Genomic DNA, 26,647 nt, shown 5'->3' on the forward strand with positions numbered 1-26,647 from the left:
TGTCCTTCTCTATCATACCCTGATCTAAATATAGCCACAGGGCAGGATCATCAGTGAGACCAGAGACTTGGATTGTGTTCTTGTTCCTGTTCTAGTGAAACTGGAGTACACGTACCACTGGTCTGTATGCCATGCCGGGGTGAGCGCTGCAGGCAGAGCTAGCCACAGGCAGCAGGGTCCTGGCAGAGAGGGACCTCTGCGGCTTGTGCCTGTTCCCTTAGCTTCACGTGGCTCTCAGCCTGCAACTCTTCCACTGAGAGGAAAAAAAAGAGTGTTCCTCATAAAGACCTTGCCCTGTATGCTTATAAAACTCAGAGTTAGTGTGGATACATTTTCCTTACCTAAGCTCAACAATGACCTGGTCAGGTTTCCAGCCTGCTAACTGTTTGCTTAATGAAAAATATAATTACTTTTTTTCCACGTTATTAGAGATGCAGGAGTTCTACAGTGTGATTGTTAAACCAAAGGCAATATAAATCAGTTTCTTAGTCCAGGATACATCTGAAAAGAATGCCTGCACCTCACTTTTAAAATTTGTTACTATTTGCATTTCAGTAATGCCTGAGGTCCTATTCATGGACTGGAGCCCCATTGTAGTAGACATTGTGAGCGCACACAATAAAAAGTCCACACACAAAGACCTTTCAGTCGAAGGGCTGTATTCATACTACTGCAAAACAAACCCCACCCAAAGTCCAAAAGCCTGGATACACAAGGACCAAATGTTATGTTCTGAAATGAAACCTATGCCTTGCTGCATGCCTGTACAGTTAGTTGTACAACTGCCCTCAAACAGCAGAGTCTCAGCTAAAGCTTCTGCTCTCCAGGCAATTTGTTGCATCACAGATAACAAAGGTGCCAAAAGCAGCTCCAAACCTTGTTGCTGCTGTCATACAGGCATATGAATGTTGCCTCTACAATCCAAACTACTATCTTCTCTCCAGCTCCATGAAATGAAAACTCCAGACATGCATTCCAATTATGCAAAAGCCTTTTTTTTTCTGAGATACCATATTTATAATTTTAGCCTTATTTGCCATCCAATTACTTCTGTCATTTGAGTTCCACAAGAAGCTTTTTTTGATATTACACTTTTTGTCTGTTTACCACAGCAGAATAAAAAAGGGATTTCAATACCTAGGTGTCAGACAAGAATTGCCAGACAGCATGTGAAATGCAACTGCTTTATAAATGGAAAAGTCTATAGTTTCTCCTTCATGGTGCATTAAAACTTGGAATATTAAACCATACAACTATGTTTAATTGTTTTAAAGACACTGTTAATCTAACAGATTGTTAAATGAAGAAACATTGTAGACCTATTATTTTTAACAAGGCAGAATAAGATTTATGGTCAAGATTTAACCACAGGACATAGGAAACCAGAGAGAAAAATGTGAGATGTGAATATTACTGTTGTAAAGAATGTTCTGAAAAATAAAAAGTAGTGGAAAGAGGCAGTGCTTATGACAACTTCCTTCAATAGATACATTCCATAAAATTCTTCCTATTTTAAGGTGGTTAATTTTGAAATGGTGTGCGCCAAATAAAATGCAATTAAAACCACCTCGAATCCTCAAAATAAATGAACAAGCAAATACCCATAAATCATTCTAAAACTAAGATTCAGTAAGACCAAACTTTTAATGGCCTGCGGTACTGATACAGAAATCAGTTGTTCTTGTGTTGCAAGAGGTTCTTGGAACTGCTGAGGCAGCGACCCTAACACACTACACAGATTCTGACAGTGCCAAGGGCCCATTTAAATGCTTGTGCTTACCTTAAGCCCTCAGAAGAAAATACAGATGGAAAACATCTTTCTCATCCTGCACAGTCAGTGTGTTTAATGCATGGTGTGTGTGTGCTCTGTGTTAAAATTCTAGATAATTGCCTCTACACATAGAACGGGCTTACTTGAATTCTACACGTACGCTGGAAGTATGGAAAAGGTTGTGTGCTACGCTTGCTTATTTTTGCTAGCATTTTTCTGGTTGCAAAAATTCCTGATTTATACTTTTACACATACACCTTTCTGGACAGTGCAGAGCTGTGCAATCTCCTTGTATGTATAGGCAGACAGACAATATACACATACAGATAGCACGTGAGGCTGAGCACTTGCTGGATGCACAGAGATGGCTGCTCACACACTCTCAATAATTTTTCCACTGATAAGAGAAAGAGAAATTATTGGCTTCGGGAAATCAGCACTCAAGAGATCTTAAACAGGGATTATATTTGCCATGGGTATTTTTTACTTTCCATTTCCCCTTTTCTGTTCCTTTGACTGGGCAGAACAGTACCTTCCACCAGCAAAGCACACAATCTGAGGACTTAAGTAACGCAGAAAAGGCTGCCCAGTACTCCCTTTGAAATGGAAATCTCCTCCCAATTATGCAAAATGATGAGAGATGCTGTAAGTATTACAACCACAGAGTGGCTGTTCTTTCCATAGCATTTATTATAAGTGAAAGAGTGACAGCACGTTTGAATTTCTGGAATTGTCCAAGTAAGCCTTTCTCTTCAGACAGCCAAGCAGGCCTGAGGAACTGGATTTCAGTAACATTTAATTCCCAGGACTTCATAACCAATGAAGGTCATAAGTAATGCAAGTAAGACAAATGTCACAGTGCTGCTAATGTCCTAAGATAAACATTTAGGCACTAACATGTATTACTTCTGTAGCCAAGTACTGCCCAACAAAACATCTATGAATACAAGAACACTAGAATTCATATGCAAAGGTCATCAGTCACATTTTACCAAAATAGCACACCAACAATTACTGGAAAGAACAGGGAAGAAATTCTCAGTATATTAGCAGGTAAAGTTAAACTTGTCATAAGGAGAGAGGGAACAGAGAAGAGGAAGATATCAGAAAGTCTAAAGTCCTCTGTAAGAATTCTGTAAAAAGCGCCATCAATGTTTGCTTACTGTAGAGGAAAATTACACTGTAAAATGTTGGGGTCTTTTAGTGTAATGGCCACCCTGCCACAGAACAGAGACACACCACATAATTTAAAGTCTTCTCATTAGGAGGTTTACAGACAAACCCTTCAAATATCTATTTCTTTGAAGGAGTTTGTGGTTAGCTGAAACAACCATGGCTGGCCCTCCCCTAGCCACTTCCAATGAACCAGAGACTTGTTGCTAGTGAAGAAGATGCATATTCACAGCCTGCACTGCCATCTGACTCATTTTTCCACAAATTTTATTTATTTTTTGTGCAAATCAGTGTAACATCTGCCTGGAATCAACCTATCCCAAAGCACATGCTACATAAATTTAACCTGTGGCAGCCTAGGCATGCTGTTGGTTGAGAACAAAGATACTGTAAAGCCTTCTCATAAAGGCTATGACCTCCATGAGGCTGCATGAGTAATCCCATAAAGCTACAAGATTAGATAGGATGTAGTATAAGCCAGATAGGTATCTCACCCTACTGCATGTACACCTCCCACTAGCTTCACCAAATTGACACTTTTCCTTTGTAACTTGTTAACAAGTGCTTTGGTTTTAGTCACATTCTTTATAAATTTTTGGGGAAGGGATCATAGAATCATCAAATCATCTAGGTTGGAAAAGACCTTTAAGATCATTGAGTCCAGCTGTAAACCTAACACTGCCAAGTCCACCACTAAATGGTGTTACTTAGTGCCATGTCTACTTGTCTTTTAAACACCTCCAGGGATGGTGACTCAAGCACCTCCCTGGGCAGCCTGTTCCAGTGTCTGACAACTCTTTCCATGCAGAAATTTTTCCTAATATCCAATCTAAACCTCCCCTGGCACAACAGATTATTGTATGACTACAGAGATGAATTGAATATTTTTTTTGGTACTCTGATTCCTTTTCTGCCATTGATTCACACACAAAAAAATTTCCATAAAGAGTGAGGGAAGTTGCATACTTGAGCATTCCCTTACCTCCTAAACATAATGAAAACTATCCTGGCTTGACAGAAAAGACAAAAACTGCACCACAGAAATGAAAAACTAAATGTAAAAATCCATAACATCCTGTTGAAAGACTTCCTTAAGTAAGTCAATGAAAATGTCTGATTCAGCTGCAGTTTGAAGCTGCCTACTCCAAAGGGTTATGATGTTATCTTGATTACCTCACAAAATACTTCAAGTCAATCCTGTCAGTAGTTTTTTCTTACTTCCATTTCCTTGGTTCTATTACAAAAAAAATCATTCTGTGTCACAAGAATAAGAACAACTTGAGGATGGTTGCCAGTAGTCCCTTTTGTAGGCATTTTAATAATGACCACAGTTGGAACTCAAGAGACACCACTGTTCCTGTAAGCTGCCAACGGCTCAAAAGGGATTTTAACCAGGACCATATGAAGTTGCAGGCTCTGTCTTATGCCCTGCACATCAGCTTTGCATTATATTATGTCAGTGTCTATAAAGAAAAGAGGCAAACAGTTTATGCTGTTATGTTTGCATTAAATGTATCTTGCATTATGCCAGAAACCTAGTGAAGTACAAAGCATATGCTCCACCTCAAGCACACATAGCCTTATTTCCACTATATTCTTGAGCTCAAAGACATAAAACCAATAAAGAGAAAACTGGACTTTATTAGGAATTTAGACCATCTAGCAATGGTTCCTCAGCAATGCCATTAAAGTTATTATCTCCGAAGTTAATAGAAAAGTTGAATAATTTAAGCTCCAAGTCAGTTTTAACTCTCTTCAATTAAGTCCTCTCACAGTTAGGATGGGCAATCTAATGTAAGGACCCACCCTTAACCTCAATGCAGACTCAGCACACAAATGACTCACCTAGAAGGAATGCAGTTCTGAAGAGGACTGCTGGAGCTTGGAAGGGCTCATGCATTTGCAATGTTACACAATTCAGACATCTGTCCACTCACCGTGTGCGGGTGGTGTTGCACAGCTGACATCTGGATGGCCGTGAAAGTCTGTAAATTTATACTTAGGACAAAGTCCGCTTTCTTATCAGGTACTTTAAATGTTTAAGCGTAATCTCCGTTAGAGGATCACTTGCTTCTTCCTTGCATGTAATATGGGGAAGTAGTGTTACCACAGATGGGTATGCCATTCATCTCACCAAGGTCACATGCAAGCTGTTCTTAAACTCTTAAATATATTTGAACAGGAATTGTCCAGATGGAATAATTAATACAATAAGGAATTAAAATTTCCTTTAGTCAATTATCACAGATAAAGTGCCCATATATGTCATCATGCAAAATTAAGTCAACATCAAGAGTAAAGGCTGAAATTAGAATCTGTGACAGAGTGTGCAACATGAAGGAGCTGTCACTATGGATGCAGTGGCAGGATTGGGCCGAGCACTTTTATTTCTCAACAACCCCAGTTCTGGATGAAAGCAGAAACATTATCCATTGCAAATAAGCATAACAGAACCACAGTACAAAGTGCTTTCAGTAAATCTTATAGATACTGACCCATTCAATGGGTTTCTTGTAAGAGAACACAGCCTGGATCAAAACAAAAATGAGAAGGAAGTTTCTAGAGATGTTAGCATATGTGACACCTCCTGGCAGACTTATCTAGGCATAAATTAGAAAAAACAGATAAAAGTAAGTACTTCTGAAAATATTGACAACATAGGAGAATCCTGAGTAACTTTATAAGCAGACACAACCAGAAAGTTGAAATGCTAATATTATTTTAGGATATGCATACATTGTGCACACACACCTAAGTAACCACTTCATTCCTAACACTTTTAATTGACAGAAGACATTACTAACCCTCTATTTTCAATATGAAACACATAACTAAGTTGGAAATAGATAGTTTTTGATTAGAAAGTCTCACACACAGGTTACAGGACTGCTGCAACTTCCTAGATGTCATTACTACAGACAATTTTATAAAACTGCTTAAGTTCAGAGAAGTTAGAGGTTAGAGAGTTTTACTTTTAAACTGGGGTTGGAAATAGCTCTTTTTGAACCTTGTTCTTTTGGAGCCATCATTGTTTAGGTATGGAAAAGATGTTCATAGCCACTATCTCCAGAAACCTTAATGGTCCATTTGTAGTAATATCAGGCTTAGAGACAGAAGTACTGGTTACATTGTTCATTTAGTTTTGGGATTTCCCTCACCTGCCACAAATACAGATGGGCTTGTAATAGGGAAAAAAATAGCTACCTGTGGATTGTTGCATTGTTGTTGCTTTCTTGCTAGCTTACATATTGCACTCATCCTTACTTGGACCAGATCGTGAAATCACAGTCTAATCAGTTTTCTATATTATTTAAATAGATGTTTTCATATACAAAAGCACTGAACTTGCTTTGGTACATATTCTGCACTGCACACTGACCCCAATGCACATGGAAGGCTAGCAAAGGCAGGATTTTCAAAGAAGTTGAACGAGGTTTGACCTAAGGCTCATTTAAGTGCCATACTCAGCCTTCAGGCCATCGGGACAGAGATACCCAGCTTTTTCATGCCTTCCTGAAAAAGCCCAGCCATAAGCTTCAATCTCTTACACCACACAGACAGATCATTCAGGTTCATGGCACTTCATAAGAAAATATGCAAGCATTACCACTTTGACTTATATTTGCTGGGGCTCTTCCAAATTACTTCCATTTCCAGAAGGAATTAAAACAGGTGCTTTGAATCCACAAAGCAGCTTAAGCTAAAATCCTGATACCACTTACTGCTATCACATGGGGTCATGGTCATTATATATTTAAGTCAAAACAAGAATAAGTTGAGACAAGAGAGTAGCGATGTTTAGCAAATAAACCTCTCTGCCTCTCTGGACTCCACTCTCCCTCTATGAGCATCCATCTGCTTTAAGAGATCATTGTAACCACAAGTGACAACTCCAAATACTGTTGGAAAACCAGAAGCTTAAATGAAAATGAGATCTGAGCTACTAACCTTACCTAGGGTCATCTTACCACATCATGGCTGGGGTTATTTCCAGGCCAGCATGTGAGAGCTTTCACTTCAGCTGCTTGAATAGTACTTTTCCTATGGATTAATGGATGACTTAGGCTTCTCATTCTTACTAGCCTTTACAATTCAGGAGAACACACAGAGGATTTCTTCTGAAACAGTTGAAGTAAAAATACAAAAGTAAGCTAACCTCCTGACCTGTAAAATAACCTTGAAGAGAAATCCATTCAACATAGTTGCTCACTGTTTCTGGGAAAGGTCCATTCAACATAGTTGCTCACTGTTTCTGGGAAAGGGAAAAGAAGTGTTTTGCAAGATGAAACAATAATTCGTGTACTGTTTAAGAGGGGAAACTACTGCAGCAATCTCTTTCTGATGAATTTACATGGGGTAGAGAGTAAATCCAAAAAGAACCAAGCAGTGATAAAGTGTGTCATAAGCCAGGACTGAACAAATTTAAAGCAAAGGACTTCTGCTATTCTTGCTGGCATTTAAACCAAGGAAACAATAAAGTGAGATGGGGAAGTAGCTTTTTACAAGATAAACCTCTTCGCCTTTGGTCTTCTGCTATCAAATCTCTATCAAAGGAATATTTTTTTTTTTACTCCAGCAGTTCCAAGCACATATCAAGTTAAAAGGAAAGTGAGAGTTGCTCTGGGTTCCTAGAAACAGCAGAGCTCCCCGCAAAATTTTATTTCCTGAACCTCATATCTGTTCTGAGAGACAGCATGAAAAAGAAACACAAAATTCTATTCACTGACATGGTTATGGTGATATGATTCAACATGTAATCAGACACAGAGAACAGGAAATAAGAATACAGCAACGTGAGAAGAGCCGAACACATCAGACCAAACTTCCATCCAACCCAGTATCTTGCCTCTGCGAGTGGCCAATTGCCAAGGAAGATTTTAAAAATGAAGCAAGTGTCTATTGAGAATGCTTTCTCAGCTGCCAGGCTGTGGAAAGGCAGAACTGTGAGAAAAATTTAAGTAGTGATTTCGAAAGAGCCTTTGTGCTTGACAGCACCTCACAAGTCCACCTGCAACAACATCCACTCTCTGGTGGGAGTGCCATGCTCAGACACAGGCATTGAGTAGCTCATGCACAAAGCACAACCCCTAATTAGAAACTAATATTTCTGACTCGATTTCTAGGCAACGTCCAACAAGTGTAGAAGCAGCAGCAGCAGCTTCCAGTTCCATGCACCAAGGAGGAGGGAGGAAGAAGGAGAACTCTAGCAGAAGGGACTGTAATATGAATGCACATGTTCAGCTTCAGGTATATAAATTCCAGTGAAATGAGGCTACTCTGCAAGCTTCAGTTCAAATGTGACAGAGTTTGTGATCACCTTAGCATCCTCCAGAGCTCAGCTATCACACACGAACTCCAACATCAATATTTTCTCCTTCTTATGCTTGCACAGAAATCCTCCATACAGCATGAGATGGCTGATTGTTCTTATCCATATTTAAAAACGGATTAAAACACTAAGCAGGGTATTCTTTTAGGATTGTTATGTGTTGATTTCATTTATATTCCAGTCCGTTGGCAATCAATTGCATAAGAATATTTCAAAATTCACCTCAAATTAGTATAGTTACACACAGCTATGTACATATATATATATGCATAAAAATATACAGCAAAATATATAAAAACAGAGACTCTCTTCACTCTTTCTTGTTTATTTTCTGTCTGTTTAGTAAAGTCTATCAGTGTTTATGACATAACACACAATGGACACACATATACATACAACATTGTTATAGGGAGGAACAGTTAAAATTTAAAATCTAAGCACTGAATTTCAAGGGTGAAAAAGTTAAGCCTGCTTTGACTGCAAGAGCAACGGACAATACTCACACCAGCTAGACATTCAGATCAGAGTAGTTACCTTGTGGTAACTCCTCCACCTGCCCTGTTTTCTGTAAAGGTTATGTTCAACTTGGATCAATCCTGTCACCAGTTTTGAAGTGCACACTACCAACAGATTTTCCAGCACAGCTCAGGCGGAAAATAAGTATCTGAGAAAAAACAGGAACTAGGAACACCGGTCCAGCATCACCATCAAAGCTAGTTATCATAAAGCCAGCTCTGTGCTTGCAAACAAGTAGTACAAATACATCCTGAGGCATCCTTTTCAAATTAGAGAGGTGCTACATGCAGATTTATGCTAGTTGGATTTTTCCCCCTCTCTTTCTGGGATTTTGAAGTACAGCACTTTCACTTTTGTGTGACAACTAAATGGAAAAATACTTTAAAAATACAGAGTTATTTACTCCGTTTATTTGGTTTGCACACTTTTACCCAGACTGGAATGCTTGGTGTTATTTGCCATGGTTATGGGGGAAATCTGGGTGGTTTGCAACGTACAACACTTAATTTAAAACGTAATTAAAAATGCAAGGCATTTGAAAGGTTTGATTATCAGTTATATTTTCTTACAGATCCAACTATCAATTTAATTCAGGGATATCACTCTGTCCTCTTTCCACCTTTATTTCACAAGTACTACTCAGACAGCAGGAAGTTTTCACAAAGGCTGGGATACTTACTCTTCAAGGGAATAGCAGGTAACAAAAACAAAATACATCCCGGTTATGAACTAATACATAAAAGCCGTGTGGATCCTTACCCCGATCCTTATCACGAAAACCCACTCAGATGTTGAAGATTTTGCAAATGAAATCATGGTACATTTTGCAATTTCTAAACTTCCGCAGTTTCTAAATTTTCACCTGCTGCCAAAGGCTCATACATTAGGCTTATAACTTACTAAGCTTTATATGCATTTCTTCCTGGCAGTTTCATTTATATTCAGTTTAAGTCAGAGAGCTACTACAATAACCAGAAACAAGAGACCTCATTTATAAATTAAGCTCTAGTCTCAGTAGTTGTCTTCTAATGTTCTGCTGAGGGAGCCTAAGAAAAATAGGAGAGAAAAATGGGAAGAAGTACAATTGCCCAAGCACTGGAACTAATCAAGCCTGATTTCCTGCAGGTTCCTATCACATGCTTGTTTGTGAGCACTGACTGCAGATTTTCCTTTGATTGAATGTGTAGAAAAGCTCTTTCTCAAATCTCACATTGTGTGTGGTAATCTGTAAGCTCACACAGTGTGTGTCATTTGTAGGAACTTCATTACCTCTGATACCTTTGTATATTAATCAGATTCAGCTGAGTTCAGCCCACAAATTCAGGAGTTGTGGAGAAACATGAATAAACATAAGCTTGCAACGGACACAGGCATTCTGCTGTTTTTGATGGACTTTAAGTAATAATGAAGCAAGGAGGATTAAACCATATTACTTACCTTTAAGTTTCCAACTTCAATATGAAATCTTTGTTTTACCGGTGTCTTGTTTCTTCAGCTTCTCCTCAGTCTCCCATTCAGTGGAGCAGGTTTTGACTTTGAGACAAGTTACAGAAGGAGGTCCAAAACTCAAAGGTAGCATTCAGCCTCAAACTGGTACTTTCATAATCTAAGAAAATTCAAGACAAATTTACACTATCAGTAACTGCTACCACTCATTTGTTTCACTCACTGCCACCATAATTCACCTATCTTTCCCTTGTCATATCCTAAGCAATAGTACAATGTCTTTTAATAAAATATACAAATAATTAGAATTTCTAAACTTGCATTCCCATTAGAAGAGATCTGCATCTTGAAGAAAAATCCATATTTAAAATCTACAAGGACAATAAGGGCTTAGCCAATCACTATTCAATACAAAATGCCTTTTGAAAATTCTAATCAAATGATTCTTCTAGAGTGCCACGTAGCTTGAAACATGCAAGATAATCCTTTTTCTATTCTATTAAGTTGCTATTTGCTGCTTTGCAGCTTTGTTGAAAAAGAAACTTGATATCACAGTCTTTCCATAGGTTTCACTCTACACTCAACTAGAACTTTGAATTCAGCACAGAAGAGGGAATTCAATACACTGAGCAAAGTAAAAGTGCCAGCTTATAGCTCACTGATCCCATATTCAAAACAGAACAAATGCTGCAGCAGTGAACTTCCAAATACTTATGATCTCTCAACAGTTTTCTTAATTTAGGGGAACAGTTTTTATCTTTGCTGTGTTTCCATTAATTCGAATAGAAATAAAACTAACTCACAAACAAGGTGGGTGGGGGCAAGCTTACAAAACAGTACAAATTACAGAGGGACACACAGCCACTGGCACAAAATGTAACAAAAATTAGAAACCATGTTTCGGTGTTCCCCCAGCTGTTTCAGCTAGACATGGAAAATGCTCCGTAATTCTACCAGTGGTAAGGTATCGGCTGATCCTTTTTGCTTATTACTTACACAAGCCATTGATTAAGATACATCAGAGAGCCCTTCGGTCTTATTCTTCCAATGAAACAGTGACAGAGCAAACTTTGCTGAACTAGACTGCCCAGCTCCAGCTGCTGGACCAGGTCCAAGATTAGCCAAGCAAGGGAACTGCAAAAGAAAGACAAAAGGTAATGGAAGAAAGGAGCAAGGAGATAAGGGGTTACAGATAGCCAGGTATGTGAAAGAAGCAGCAAAAGAAAGATAAATGTTTCAATTTATCTAGTAGAAATCAAGGTCTGACACTAGCTTAGCCAGAAAAAACAAGAGGAGTCATGATTTGTGACTGCCAGAGTACTGAAAATTGATGCATCCTTTTTTCATTCTGCATCAGAGCAGAGGTTTTAAATGGAAATAAGAAGAGAGGAAGTTGCTGTAAAACTTCCTTGATGTATACTAAATAGAAAATAATGTGCCTTTCAGTCATCAGTGTTGTCAAGTCTCATAGGACATGGTTTTGCTAGTTATCCTAGATAAAACACAGGCATAGACTTTCAACTTTCCATAAATAAAAAACAAAAGGCTTTTTGAACTTTTGGCTCACATGTTACAACTTGAACATTTAAACCCTGCAAGAGGAAAGCCTAAAAAGCAAACACATAGAATACTAAAATATGACTGGAAATCTCAGTACTTTCTGGCCATTCTCAGCATTTTTTAGCTTGCTTCTCCGCTTCTTCTTTGAGCTAGCAGTAGCATGCTTTGATAACTCCTCTTTTATCTTTTGCAGTATACAATCTCCTTGTCTTTTGCAAATGGTAAATAACTGCTTCTAAGTTTCACCATTTACTGCAGGGTGACAATAAACTGTGACAGATGCTCTCTGTTAATCCCTGCTCCCCCTCACTCCCTCAGCCCTCCCCACCAAGGAAAAACAATAGGAAGAAAAGAGAAAGACTTGCAAGTTGGAAAAAAAGTTACAAATGCTTTACTAATGCTACTAACAAAATAGAGAAAATAATACGAAATATACAAAACCAATCTCAAATTTCCCAGGGCAGCTCAGCGTTGCCCAGTGGAGCCCGCTGCTCTGGCAGCTGCAGGGCAGGCACCTGGAAGTCCTGGGCTGGACTCCGCAGTGAACCAGAACTGGATTCAGGGATGCAGGTTCTGGAACCAGGCCTCTGATCGCAGGGACAACAGGCAGGGTCCTCTTCAGATGCCAGCCATGGGCAAAGAGAGCGAGACCCTCGTGATGTCCCACTTTTGTAGGGTGTTTGAGGTGAATGGGATGGAATACTTAGTTGGTCAATTTTAGTCACCTGTTTTGTTTGCCCCTCTTTGCAAATATGCTCCTCTCACTTATGGCATGTGCGTTTTTATGAGAGATCTTGCATACCATTGCTCCTGTGTACAAAAACATTCAGTCAAACTCAGAAAAGTGCAGTTATTTAGAAGACCTTAGCGGAAAGGAAAATTCACTAAAAGAGAAACCGGTCTTGTTTTTAACAAAACCAGGACACTAAGCATCCTGACTACTCTTCCTCAACACATTTTTCTGCTTCAATTCATTTTCACTGCTTTTATTTCACTCAAGCCATGTCACCTCAAACGAGCCCAGTTCTGGAGCAAAGAGAAAGGGAAATTTGTACCTCATCATTCTCAGTTTCAAATTCTTGAACCTAAATTTCAGATTCATATATTTTTCTCCTCCAGCTTGGACATACTATGAATTAAAAGGAATAACTCTTATGATTTTGTTTTAACTTATATGTAACTCTTGTGGTTTTGTTAAAAACAAGACCAGTTTCTCTTTTAGTGAATTTTCCTTTCAGCTAAGTTCTTCTAAGTAACTGCACTTTTCTGAATTTGGCTGCATGTTTTTTCAGACAAGAACTGATAATGGTAGCAATGGTATGCAGACCCAGGTTTAGACTTATTGCTATGGCAGCCAAGGTTACTGATAAATTTTGCATGTTTTTTAACTTTTTTCTTTTTTTTTTTCAATTTTTAACTTTTTCCAACTTGTCAGTCTCTCTTTCTTTTTCTCCTATTACCTTTCCATAGTGGGGACAGGGGAAAGGGGAGCTAACAGGGAGCATCTGCCACAATTTATTGTCACGCTGCAGTGAACAGTGTCAGACTTATTGCTGCCCAACGTGTGGCTCAGAAATGTTAAAATTTGGCACTAAAAAGGGGTAAAATTTGGAGATTTTAGTGTTCTTCCTGCTGTGATGCAGATTCAATTTTCTTGGCATGGTGCCAACTCAAAGGTTTGAGATAGTCACAGGTCTGTGTGCTCTGGACATCATCTAGTAGTATTAAAGCAGATTGAAACTGGAAACTGGACGATGGTGATGACCTTACTGTGTGTTTTGGCACTGTTTTATTTTATTATACTTCAGCTGATAATTAATTTATATTCATCACTGTTGTACCTAGAGAAACCTCTGGTAGAGATTAAAGAGAAATAAACCTACATGTTTTCTAATTGAATGTGCCAACCTATAGAAAAGCTGACTAATGATACCTTTCCTTTTACATTAGGACAGATTACAGATGTTTTTGAGAGCTCTGAATATCCATGGAGCTTTGACCATACTTTGTTGATATTGTCAGGTTTGCCGAATGTGTGTCAGGTCATACTAGTGATAAGAGAGATGAGTTTAAATAGGAGGATGACACCTTTTCTAACTCCTGAGACTTGTGTCTGCACAAGCCTTGGCAACAAGCACAGCTACAGCTGCTGGCCGCTCAAAACAGAGCAAGTGGCTACAGCCTCCGTAGCCACTTCTCCCCCTGCCGAACGATACTGCAGCTTCTCAAGCTTCAGCAGCTCACAAAGCAGCTCCAGCTCCCACACAGAGTGAAGCTGCCAAGGCCGCTGCCTCCCTGAACACAGACACTGTTGCCTCAAAGACTCCAGCCTCAAAGACTAACAAGGCAACTATTGTACCCCTCCAAAATGGGCACCACCACTGCTTCTGCAACCACAACAGCCACTGTAATTAGGCCAATGCCAGTGATAAGTCACTTAGACTCTGGAAATAAATCAAGAGGTGGTGAGCCCATGTCAGCATCAGTTGCTGGTGTTAAGAGAGTCACAAGGTGGGCTGCCCATGCTGCAGGAGAAGGCCAAGGGGCATCATTATCAACACAAGAGGCATCCTCATCAACAAAAGGAGGAGAGGAAGTGACCACTTGATCCTTTTCCATAAGTGAGCTGAGAGGTATGCGAAAAGACTTTAGTCGTTGTGAAGGCGAGAATGTTGTAACCTGGCTGCTCCAATGCTGGGATAACGGAGCTGATAGTCTGGAACTAGAAGGTAGGGATGCCAAGCAGCTGGGATCTCTGTCAAGGGATGCCACCCTTGATAGGGCAATTTCAAGAGAGAATGACTCCTCCACACTCAGGAGTTGACTCCTGGCAGCCATGAAGGCAAGGTTTCCCTTCAAGGAAGATGTTATATGTAATCCAGGGAAATGGGATACTATGGAGAGAGGTATCCAGTTCCTGAGAGAATTAGCTGTGCAGGAGATCGTCTATTTTGGGCCAAACAGCCAAGAGGGGACAGACCCAGACAGATTCCTTTGTACACCACCTATGTGGCATAGGTTTGTACAAAGTGCACAACCTGCATATGCCAAGTCATTGGCAGCAATGACCTGAACAGCTGCAGGTGTACAAAACATTTCTGATGTGATAAGGCAGTTTCGGGACTTTGAGGACAGCCTTGCTGGCTCTCTATGGACTTGTGTCTCAACTGCGGAGAAACTGTGTGAAAAATCTGATGACCAGTTTGAAAAGCTGTTGCAAGAAATCAAAGAACTCAGAGAAGATAGGTTCCACTCATGACCTGTACGAACCTGTATTTCAGCTATTAGGAGAAGGTGTTTCCAGTCTCAAGAGAAAGGACAGAAGAAGTACACAAAAAGAGGCACACTGTGTTTTTTCCTACGTGACCAGGGAGAAAACATGTGGAGGTGGGATGGAAGACCTACCTCAGAACTTCAGGAATGAGTACACGAGTTAAAAGGAAAAACTCCTAGGAAAATGGCTGCTCCAATTTCCAGAAGGGGCAGAAGAGATTCTGATCCTCTTGAAGGAACCTCTACTTCATACCCAGAGACTGTGCAAAACACAATTGAGAGGGGCCCTGCCTCCAGCCAGGCGGAGGAAAGGGACAACAGAGTTTACTGGACCGTGCAGATACAATGACCTGGTACAATGGACCCCCAGGAGTACGAAGCTTTGGTAGACACTGGTGCTCAGTGCATGATAATCCCCTCAAACTATAAAGGAACACAATCCATCAGTATTTTTTGAGTGACTGGGAGATCCCAGGAACTGACTGTAGTAGCCTAACTGGGAAAAACTGTCAAAAGCATCCCATTGTCACTGGCCCAGATGGTCCATGCATCCTTGGCATAGACTACCTCAGGAGAGGGTATTTTAAGGGTATTGGTGGGCATTTCATTTGTGGACACTGAGAATATTGAACAGCTGTCTGCTTTGCCTGGTCTCTCAGATGACCCTTCTGTTGTAGGACAGCTGATGGCTGACAATCAGCAGGTAACAATTGGTACAACAACGGTGCATCGCCAACAATATTGCACCAATCGAGACTCTTTGATTCCTATCCAGAAGTTGATTCATCAGCTGGAGATCCAGGATGTGATCAGTAAGAGTCACTCACCTTTTAACAGCCCGGTTTGGCTAGTGCATAAATCTAGTGACAAGTGGAGACTAACAGACCATCACGGCCTGAATGAAGTTACACCAACATTGAGTGGTTCTGTGCCTGACATGGTAGAACTGCAATTTTAACTGGCGTCAAAGGCAACTCAGTGGTATGCCACAATTGTCACTGCTAATGCATTTTTCTCTATTCCGTTAGCAGCAGAGTGCAGGCCACAGTTTGCTTTAACTTGGAGGGGCATCCAGTACACGTGGAATCGCTTGCCCCAGGGGTGGAAACACAGTCCTACCATCTGCCATGGACTGATCCAGACCACACTGGAACAAAGTAAAGCTCCAGAACACTTGCAATATATTGATGACATCATAGTATGGGGTGATACAGCAAAAGAAGTTTTTGAGAAATGTTAGAGAATAATTCAAATTCTTCTAAATGCTGATTTTTCCATAAAACAAAGCAAGGTCAAAGTACTTGCACGAGAGATCCAGTCTTTAGGAATATAATGGCAAGATGGGCGTGGTTAAATTCCGATGGATGTGATCAACAAAATTGCAGCTATGTTCCACCTACTAATAAAAAGGAGGCACAGACTTTCTTGGGCATTGTAGGTTTTTGGAGAATGCATATTCCTGACTACAGCCAGATTGTGAGCCCCCTCTACCGAGTGACTCAGAGAAAGAACCATTTTGAGTGGGGCCCTGAACCACGACGAGCCTTTGAAAAAATTAAGCACTTATACGGTGGCCCTTGGGCCAGTTTGGACTGGACTAAATGTTAAAAATGTGCTCTGCACCGCAGCTGGAGATAAAGGCCCCACCTGGAACCTCTGGCAGAAAGCATTAGGGGAAACTCGAGGTCAACCCTTAGGTTTTTTGAGTCAAGGATACAAAGGATCTGAGGCCAACTATACTCCAACTGAAAAAGAGATACTAGCAGCATATGAAGGGGTCCAAGCTGCTTCAGAAGTGGTTGGTACTGAAGCACAACTTCTAGCACCTCGACTGCCAGTGCTGAGCTGGATGTTCAAAGGGAAGGTTCCCTCTACACATCGTGCAACCGATGCTACATGGAGTAAGTGGATTGCATTGATCACACAACGAGCTTGAACAGGGAGTCCCAGTTGCCCAGGGATCTTAGAAGTGGATCTTAGATTGGCCAGAAAGTAAAGACTTCGGGATGCCACCAGATGAGGAGGAAGTAAACACATGCTGAACAAGCACCACCGTATAATAAACTATCAGAGACTGAAAAGCAGTATGCACTGTTCACAGATAGATCCTGCTGTCTTGTACGAAAACATCGGAGGTGGAAATCTGCTGTGTGGAGTCCCACACAACGAATTACAGAAGCCACTGAAGGACAAGGTGAATTTAGACAATTTGCAGAAGTGAAAGCCATCCAGCTGGCTTTGGATGTTGCTGAACAAGAAAAGTGGCCAGTACTTTATACTGACTCATGGATGGTAGCCAATGCCTTGTGGGGGTGGTTACAGCAATGGAAGAAAAGCAACTGGCAACACAGAGGTAAACCCATTTGGGCTGCCACACTATGGCAAGACATTGCTGCTCGGCTAGAAAGCCTGTCTGTAAAAGTACGCCATGTGGATCCTCATGTGCCTAAAAGTCGAACCACTGAGGAACATCAAAACAACCAGCAAGCAGATGAGGCAGCTAAGATTAAAGTAGCTGAGGTGGATTTGGACTGGCAACATCAAGGTGAACTTTTCCTAGCTCAGTAGGCCCATGATTCTTCAGGGCATCAAGGAAGAGATGCAACATATAAATGGGTTCATGATTGAGGGGTGGACTTGACTGTGGACACTATTTCACAGGTTGTTCATGAATGTGAGATATGCGCCAAAGTCAAACAAGACAAACAGCTAAAGCCTGTATGGTATGGAAGGTAATGGTTAAAATATAAGTATGGAGAGGCTTGCCAGATTGATTATATTATACTTTCACACACCTGTAAAAGGTAAGCACTATGTGCTTACAATGGTGGAAGCAACCACCGGATGGTTGGAAATATATGCTGTACCCCATGCTACAGCCCGGAATACAATCTTGGGCCTTGAAAAGCAAGTCCTTTGGCGACACGACACACCAGAAAGAATTGAGTCAGACAATGGGACTCTTTTCAAAAACAGTCTTATAGACAATTGGGCCAAAGAACATGGTATTGAGTGGGTATATCACTTTCCATATCACGTACCAGCCTCTTGGAAAACTGAAAGGTACAAGAGTCTGCTAAAAACTACACTAAAGGCAATGGGTGGTGGAACCTTTAAAACTGAGATTCACATTTAGCAAAAGCTACTTGGTTGGTTAACACTAGAGGATCAACCAACTGAGCCGGGCCTGCCCAATTAGAAATTCTACGTATTGTATAAGGAGATAAAGTCCCTGTAGTACACAGAAAAAATATGTTAGGAACAACAATCTGGGTGACTTCTGTCTCAGGCAAAGGCAAGCCCATTCATTGGACTACTTTCACCCAAGGATCTGGCAGCACTTGGTGGGTAATGCTGAAGGATAGGGAAGTTTGATGTGTACCTCAAGGGGATTTGATTTTAGGTGAGAATATTTAGTATTGAACTGCATTATGTTAATTGCTACAGGATGCTATATGCCATAGTAACAGTGTTCAATAAGCACCCTTCAGATCAAGGCAGTGGTGATGAAACCAGAGCTGGCTTCAATAAGTGGCACCTGACAACTTCTTCGAAGTTGATGTCTTTGACCCACAAACCGTGGGCATGAGATGCAGTCGGTATACCATTTTCCTGCCCTGGGAGACTGTTGTGATAAATTAAGCTTAAAGTCATTAACTAAATGAACTTAACGAACTTTTCAGAAGAATGGTCCCTGAACTAAGAGAATGATGAATTACACCTGTGTATATGTATATGTGTATATATATAGTAGTAGTAATTAACTAGCATGTATTGATAAGGCCCAAGCATGCCATAAACAGTATGGAACAAGGGGTAGAATATCCTGGTTTTGTTAAAAACAAGACCAGTTTCTCCTATAGTGAATTTTTCTTTCAGCTAAGTTCTTCTAAGTAACTGCAATTTTCTGGATTTGGCTGCATGTTTTTTTAGACAGGAGCTGATAACAGTGGCAATGGTATGCAGAAGAGACACAGGTTTAGACTTATTGGTATGGCAGCCAAGGTTACTGATAAATTCTGCATGTATCGTAAGTGAGAGGGACGTATTTGCAAGGAAGGGCGAACAGAACAGGTGACTAAAATTGACCAACTAAGTATTCCATCCCATACACATCACACACCCTATAAAAGTGGGACATCATGAGGGTCTTGCTCTCTTTGGCCATGGCCAGCATCTGAAGAGGACCTTGCCTGTCGTCCCTGTGATCCGACGCCTGGTTCCATACTCTGCATCCCTGAATCCAGTTCCAGTTTGCTGCGGAGTCCAGCTCAGGACTTCCGGGTGCCTGCCCTGCAGGCTCCACTGGGCAATGCTGCGTTGCCCCAGGAAATTCAAGGTTGGTTTTGTATATTTTGTGTTATTTTTCTCTTTTCATTAGTAGCTTTAGTAAAGCACTTTTAACTTTTTCCAACTTGCAAGTCTCTCTCCCTTTTCCTCCTACTACCTTTCCTTAGTAGGGAAGGGAGGGAGAGGGGGTTAACAGAGAGCATCTGCCATGGTTTATTGTCGCCCTGCAGTAAACGGTGACAATAACATAGGTAGTTTAATTCCCCTTAGTAATTGGCAAGGTGTCTGAGCTGTAGCAGTCCTCCGGTGCAAGGGAGAAGCCAACAAGATATGCTGGTCAAACAGTTCATTACCTACAAAATTATGATTTCCATCTTCAGTTCCTTATTATCAACTGTATTACCTCTTGCTGCTTCAGCTCCCATTTGTCTTGCTTCTGTTAAAGAGACTTACTCTAACAAACATTTGCTTTCCATATAAACACAAAGCAATTTAGTCTCCTCTTGCCCTTCTCCTAATAAGTCAAATGAATGAGTGTCTTAAGATGCTCATTTTAAGGCAAATTTTCCAAACCTCACTCTTAGCCTTCTGGCTTTTTTTTCTTTTTTTTTTCTTTTTTTTTTTTTTTCTTTTTTAAAGATCTTTTTTACTTGAAGGAAAAACAATTTGGACTCTTGGCACTAAGGAAAACTACAGATTATCCAGCAGTGGATTATCCAGCAGATTGTCCAGGTTCACATGGACCTTAAAGAGCAGATTCTCAGAAATAACTCCGCATATACACAGAACAGGTACCAGTATCCACAGTGATCCTCTCCCTCTCAACAGTTTTCACAACATCTCATGTATGCAGAAAAAAACCAAACCAAACCGAAACCAAATTATTTTGTACATCTCAGCTTTTCAGTCTGAGATGGCTGTCAATTGGTCTGCTACCTCTACTTTACAAATGGACTGTTTTGCTGCATAATTTATATGGGCTACCTATAAGCTTCTATGCAGCCTGCTTTTTTCATGTCTTTTTTGTTTTGGTTTTGTTTGTCTGTGGGGGTTTTTTGTTTGTTTTTGGTTTTGTGTTGTTTTGGCAGTGGTGGTGGTGGTTTGGGGTTTTTTGTTTTTTTCAACTCTTACAAAAACAAAAAAGAAATTGAAGATGGTGGAGCTCAGCTCTTTTCTGCTTGCAGAGACAACAGAAATAAAGTACACACAGAACCAACATCAGTAAAAGTATCTGCACTTTACAGAATAACTGTAAAGTGTCACTGCAACAGACTCACTTTTAGGCTTTGGATTTCTCAGGATTTGTAGACCTCAGTGCAAAACCAAAATAACATATTCATTTATTATACTCATGCCTCTTTTACAATTTAGTTCATTAACTAGAACTAACATACGATGCAGACTTTGGTGAGACCATTATCTAGAGATAACACAATCTCATCACTACACCTCACCCTACTGCTCGTTTCTACTCACCTCCTCTCTGACTAAACATATGCCCTGGAGAAACTGAGACATCTAATTTTGCCTCCTCTGGAAGTGGATCCCAGTGCCTCCAAACACCTATCTTTCTGGAAGGAAATAATTTCGGTTCCACTTTTATTTGCAGACACCTCCAATTCTACAGACTTCTGAGCATACACAGTTTTCAGACTGAAACCAGGAAGATGCCTCCTCTTTCCAACGCATAAGAATGAATGCAATGCAGCACTGCATCCAAGGTAACTTCATGTTAACTTGGTTTTAGCTGTAAGTCCAGCTGTAACAACAGAAAGAGTAGATAAATTTGTCTGAGCTGAGATTCAGAATGTGGTGCCTAGACTGCTCACAGCATCGCAGTTATCCAGCTTAAAACTAGCTCAGGAATCTTTACAATAACTTGCAGTCAATTCTGTGACCACAGCATAGGCCAGACATAGAAGGACTTTCTTCTGACAGCAGTTCAGGGCCATAGACTACTAACCAGCCCCTTATGTCTTACAGATTGCTACAATGTATAGAAGTCATGCAAAAATGACTTTGGGTGGTAATCCACGTGGGTTGGCATGCTCCAAGTTTTATTGGAATTTCAGGTTTTACTGAATCTGACACCTCAAAGGCAAATATAATAAAAACTGCAGGATTTTATCTTTTTTTCTTTAGAACTATGTAAAGCTATGTATTTCATATGATTTAAACAGCAATGGCACTCAGGCCATTTAAAAGGTCTTCAAGTATTAGACCAAATTTATAGAAAAGGTTTCCTAAGTTGAAACCATAATGAAATCTGAATGAAGCATATATGGTCTGTGGTTTAATTGTGAGTATTTTGTGTAGTTCTAGTTACTACCAACAAATAGTGCAGGATAACATTTCACTTTACATAAACCAGATTCTGTAAAGATATGAAGAGACAAATGTTCAAAAAAATTCTGACATGCAGACAAGTTTGCAATTGCACACACAGACTCCTCAGCCAATATCTGTATATAAAATTGAATATGTAAATGTCTATCTGATATGCAAATACAACTTTTGTGGTATAAAAAATGGCGCACATGCAAATTTGGCATATGCCAATGCAAGAGATGCTATTTGCTTAGTTGATCACTGAAAATACAAGAAGCAAACATTTCTATAGTGACTTTAGACACTGGCTCTTAAGAAGATTGCCCAAAGCCTAGTCTTGAGAACTGGTTTATTAACAGACAGTGAAATTGTGGGTTCCACATATATGAAGACTACAAAATCAAATTTGTGCACAACTGTTCACCTGAATACAGAATGATCATTCATTATGACCAACCTCAGGTCTGTATCCCTCACCCAATGCTGGCCAAATCATAGCCTTCCATTATCTTTCACTCTGCTGGAATTTTTAAGTGGTTTTGCATAAGCCTGGAAGGAAAGCGTAGCCTCCTTCCCTTCTTTACCTTCTCCCACACACCAGCAAGGTCCTCAACTGTCACAGCAAGAACATGGGCAAAGAAAGCCATTAGGTCACTCCTGGCCCATGTGGTTTTTCTTTGTTTTCTCAGACAACAAAGGAACCAAGTGTTTACAATGAGCATACTTTGTGAATTAGCAATTGTCTCTTGCATCTTTTGAATCCTAGTGGTAAACTTCAACAGGATTGTTAATTTTACCTTCTTATCAAAAACAATTGCAGAAACTGAATGAGCTTCCTAACCCAAACTCTCTTTCCTTTTCCTACATAAATAAATATCTCCACATGTGGCAGCTTTGCATTTTGCACAACTGAGAAAACAGAAACCTATAGTTTAAGGAGTCAGGAAATTAAGGCAAAGAAATTCTCATATGCACCTCAATGTAAATGTTTCTTTTCTCTCAAGTGATTGACAAATTTCAGTAGGTTTGTACAGTATCAGTGGTAACTGCCTGGGGCTGGGAAAGGGCACCAGTCCTTAAGATAAGAAAAGACTATAGTCAGCTTTGTAAAAAACAATAAGCAGTATACCCAGTTGCTGCTTACTGACTCTAGTTTCAACCAAATCTGAGAAAGATGTTACAGTGTCCCAGTTAACAGATTTATCGAAGTTCAACAAAATGTGGCCATTGGAAGAATCACAGAAGGGTTGGGGTTGGAAGTGACCTCTACGGGTCATCTTCTCCAACCTCCCTGCTCAAGCAGAGCCCAGGATCATGTCCAGATAGCTTTTGACTATCTCCAGTGTGGGAGACACAAAAACCTATATGAACAACCTGTTCCAGTGCTAAGGTCACCCTCGCAGAGAAAGAAGTGCTTCCTGATGTACAGGAGGTTCATCCTGTGTTTCAGTTTGTGTCCATTGCCGCTGGTCCTGTCACTGGGCACCAACAAAAAGAATCTGGCTCCACCTTCTTTGCATGCTCCCTTCAGGTATTTCAGATATTAATAAGATACTCCCAAGCCTTCTCTTTCAGCTAAACAGCTCTGTATCTTCACGTTTTGGCTGTTTAACCAAGAATGGAGCAATGTAAGCTGTTTAATGAGACACCAACTGGAACGAACCCCACATGAACAACAAAAACACTTTTGAATAACCTGACTTGGCTAGAGTTGCAGTTATTTCCTTCCAAAAGGAGCCGATTTCTTTCCTTAATGTTTTGGTTCTTATGTATGGCACAGTTCCTGCAGTCAGAAGCTCTGGCTCTAACTCATGAGCTCTGGCAAGGCACATGGGTATGATCTAAAAGTTATCTTCCTCAGTTATTGTTGCCAGAAGTGAGCTACCCGCCTCTGATACAGGCCAGAGTGGAAAGCAATAAACAGTAACCCCTTAACATCACCCCAGGAGGAGTTGTGAGAGGTCAGAAATCACAGCACTACTACTACTGAAGCCCTCCATTTGCTGTCCAATGTTATGCGTGTGAACTGATTTAGTGGTTGCTTTGTTTTGCCTACCAAGTCACCATTCTATATTCAACATACTACTGTATAAAACACTTTGGTATTCCTCAAGTATGGGATGCTCCATGTAAAATTAAAGTCTACCTTAAATCTTCCTGGAAAAGCACCCCACTCCCCACTTCTTAAGAGTCCTGATGTTCCTCTCACTGCTCAAATCTTCCAGCAAGCAAATATATCTAAATAGTTCAGAGGAGAGCTTTGTGGTTTCTTCTCTTGCACTAAGGATTTGTCTGTATGACTTGGACACATTCAGTCTCCACCTGCATTTCACACAGTTACTCCGTTCAGCTGCAGCAAATTACTTGGCTGCCAGTCTAAACCCCAAACAAAGTTATGGTTTGGCATCAAGATCAGTGGTGAACATAGAAAACCCTCTGTGACACCGTGCAGAAACACTATCCTTTCAACCAGCTACAGTAAAAAAACAATCACCAGCATTGAAAATATCTTGAAATATTCTGGACTGACAATCACATTTGTCCAATAAAATATTTGTCTTTTTGCCCAAAATAGCCTCTAAAATAGCTGAAGGATAAGAGCTGCCTTTATACCTAGCCATTGGAAGCAAAATTGAGTCCACTTGATGAGCTCAGCCCAAAGACCATAGCAGGCAACAGGAGGCTGTTAACTTCCCTGGACTTTGACTTAACTCTCTTGATTGCTTTTAAGTGCTGACAGTGCAGTGATGTTTTATTCTCATTTTTATTTGTGCAATAATATCATTCACAGTCCTTCTCTTGTCCTAGCCTGGCATTCTTGCATTTTTTAACCTAAGCTTTCACTGATGTTCTCCATCTGCACTTTTCTTTGCATCCAGCTGGCCCATCATAACTGTAATTGCCCACTCCAGATGAGTCAGCAACTCAACAGTTACATACTGCTCTATTTCAGATTACTTTTCCAAATACCAACGTAGTTATTTAGGTTAATTCCACTGTACATATATTAAAGCATTCACTTTTTTTTATACAGTCATATGGGAGAAAGACAGATCCTCTTGGTTAGTACAACCTAGCGTAGCTCCTTAGAAAACAATGGATTGCTACCAGGCGAGCCTCTGACCTCATCAAGGGGTAAGTATACGGAAGGGATAGTAAGTCTTCAGCATCCTAGAAAAAATGTTTAATAAAGGACATTGTTGCAGCAAAAGGAAAAGAGGTACTGAGTAAAAAGAAGTATGGTAGGAAAGAAGACTTCTCCATAGTCACACAAAAAAAAATAGAGCCTAAGCTAACACATCTGGAAAACCTTCCACTGATTGGTACAAGCCTTGGCCTTCTCAGTCTCACTGATGAGCAACCTTTCACTTCATATTTAAAAGAATTCCCCTTTAAAGTAATTAGCTTTCCTGCCAGTTAGAATACAACCCCAGGTACATTTTTCTGAAATTATGATAGCAGAGCCTGGGCCTATCTCCTTCCAGATTCCCATTTTGCCTACCATCTGCCATTAATAGAAAAAAAGGGTCTTTGTTTGTTTGGCTTTTTAATAAAAATATAGATTTGCTAGAGTCCTCTAAAATGAATACTTGGTCTAGGAATACATTTTACAACAAGAACAATATTAATATCTAGGAAAATATTTTTCCAATATCTTCCAGCGACTGGAAAACTTCAAAACAATGTAGTAAAATCCCAGAGCTCCAGCACTTGTCTAAGTTAACAGTTTTTGCCTTCAACATCTTGTAAGGGGGAAACTCACTTCTGTTCATTATTTTGAATGGAAGAGGCCTCTGTCTCACATTAAGGATGGCTGTTATTGCTTTCCTATTAATCTCTTTCCATACACCCCTGCCAATATTAATTCTTAATTAATTTTCCCAGTCCTCTTTTCCACTGTGCTTCACATTCACATGAGTTCTTGTATGAGCACTAAATTTGGACAAAACACAGACAAACAAAATGGTTTTCTAGTGCCTTTTTTGTTTGTTTGTTTTTAATCTGAGTTATTAGGGCAGACTCATATAATGCAGAAGCAGCTACAAGCTAGCTAGCAGAGGCCACTCAAACATCTGAAACACCTACATAACTCCTGTGCAAATATAGCACAGCAGTGGGTAGTATCATCAGTGCTCTAGAAGAAAAAATAGAAAGTCCTGCACTGTAAGGGATTGTTCTGCCCAGCTCTCCTTTTTGGGGCTGGGTTGAGGTGAGACTTCACAGCACAGCTCTGGGCCAGTTCAGGAAGCACTAAGCACCTCTCTAACACCCTAATCTCTCCCTCCCATTGGCTCTATGAAGTTAAAACTCAAGAGGATTCAGACTTCGTTGCTAGATCTCTAGATTGCTAAACCCAACAAGCAAAATGTTCCACAAGAGTGGATCTAAGATTGACATGAACTTAGCAGTGAGACAAGCAATTTGTTTCCTTCTGTCTAAAGACGATGTTAAAAGTTCTTCAGTCTTACTCTCTCACTCAACAGATTTGACAGCATAAATTTTCATCTAACAACAAAGGTACTTAATATTTATGGGCTAAATTTTGAAGTTATTTATCACAGTATCACACAGTATCACAGTATGTTTGGGATTGGAAGGGACCTCAAAAGATCATCTAGTTCAATCCCCCTGCTGGAGCAGGAACGCCTAGGTGAGGTCGCACAGGAACATGTCCAGGCGGGTTTTGAATGTCTCCAGAGAAGGAGACTCCACAACCTCCCTGGGCAGCCTGTTCCAGTGCTCTGTTACCCTCACTGAGAAGAAGTTTTTTCTCAAATTTAAGCAGAACCTCTTGTGTTCCAGCTTGATCCCATTACCCCTTGTCCTATCATTGTTGGCCACCGAGAAGAGCCTGGCTCCATCCTCATGGCACTCACCCTTTATACATTTATAAACATTAATGAGGTCCCCCCTTAGTCTCCTCTTCTCCAAACTAAAGAGCCCCAGCTCCCTCAGCCTTT

General features: G+C 40.3%; 1 protein-coding gene across 1 annotated transcript in view; it reads right to left on the bottom strand.

The window, feature by feature from the left end:
• ADAMTS3 (ADAM metallopeptidase with thrombospondin type 1 motif 3) overlaps nucleotides 1-26,647 on the bottom strand; it is a 164,529-nt gene that overhangs the window by 129,776 nt on the left and 8,106 nt on the right. Inside the window, exons 2-3 of the mRNA XM_065061656.1 lie at nucleotides 11,232-11,369; nucleotides 10,227-10,395 (exon numbers count right to left, since the gene is read on the bottom strand). The gene's annotated coding sequence lies outside the window, so the exon portion shown is untranslated. The remainder of the gene's footprint in view (nucleotides 1-10,226; nucleotides 10,396-11,231; nucleotides 11,370-26,647) is intronic.

The sequence above is a fragment of the Columba livia genome, chromosome 4 (genome assembly GCF_036013475.1).
Source record: "Columba livia isolate bColLiv1 breed racing homer chromosome 4, bColLiv1.pat.W.v2, whole genome shotgun sequence".
NCBI classification, from domain to species: Eukaryota; Metazoa; Chordata; class Aves; order Columbiformes; family Columbidae; genus Columba; species Columba livia.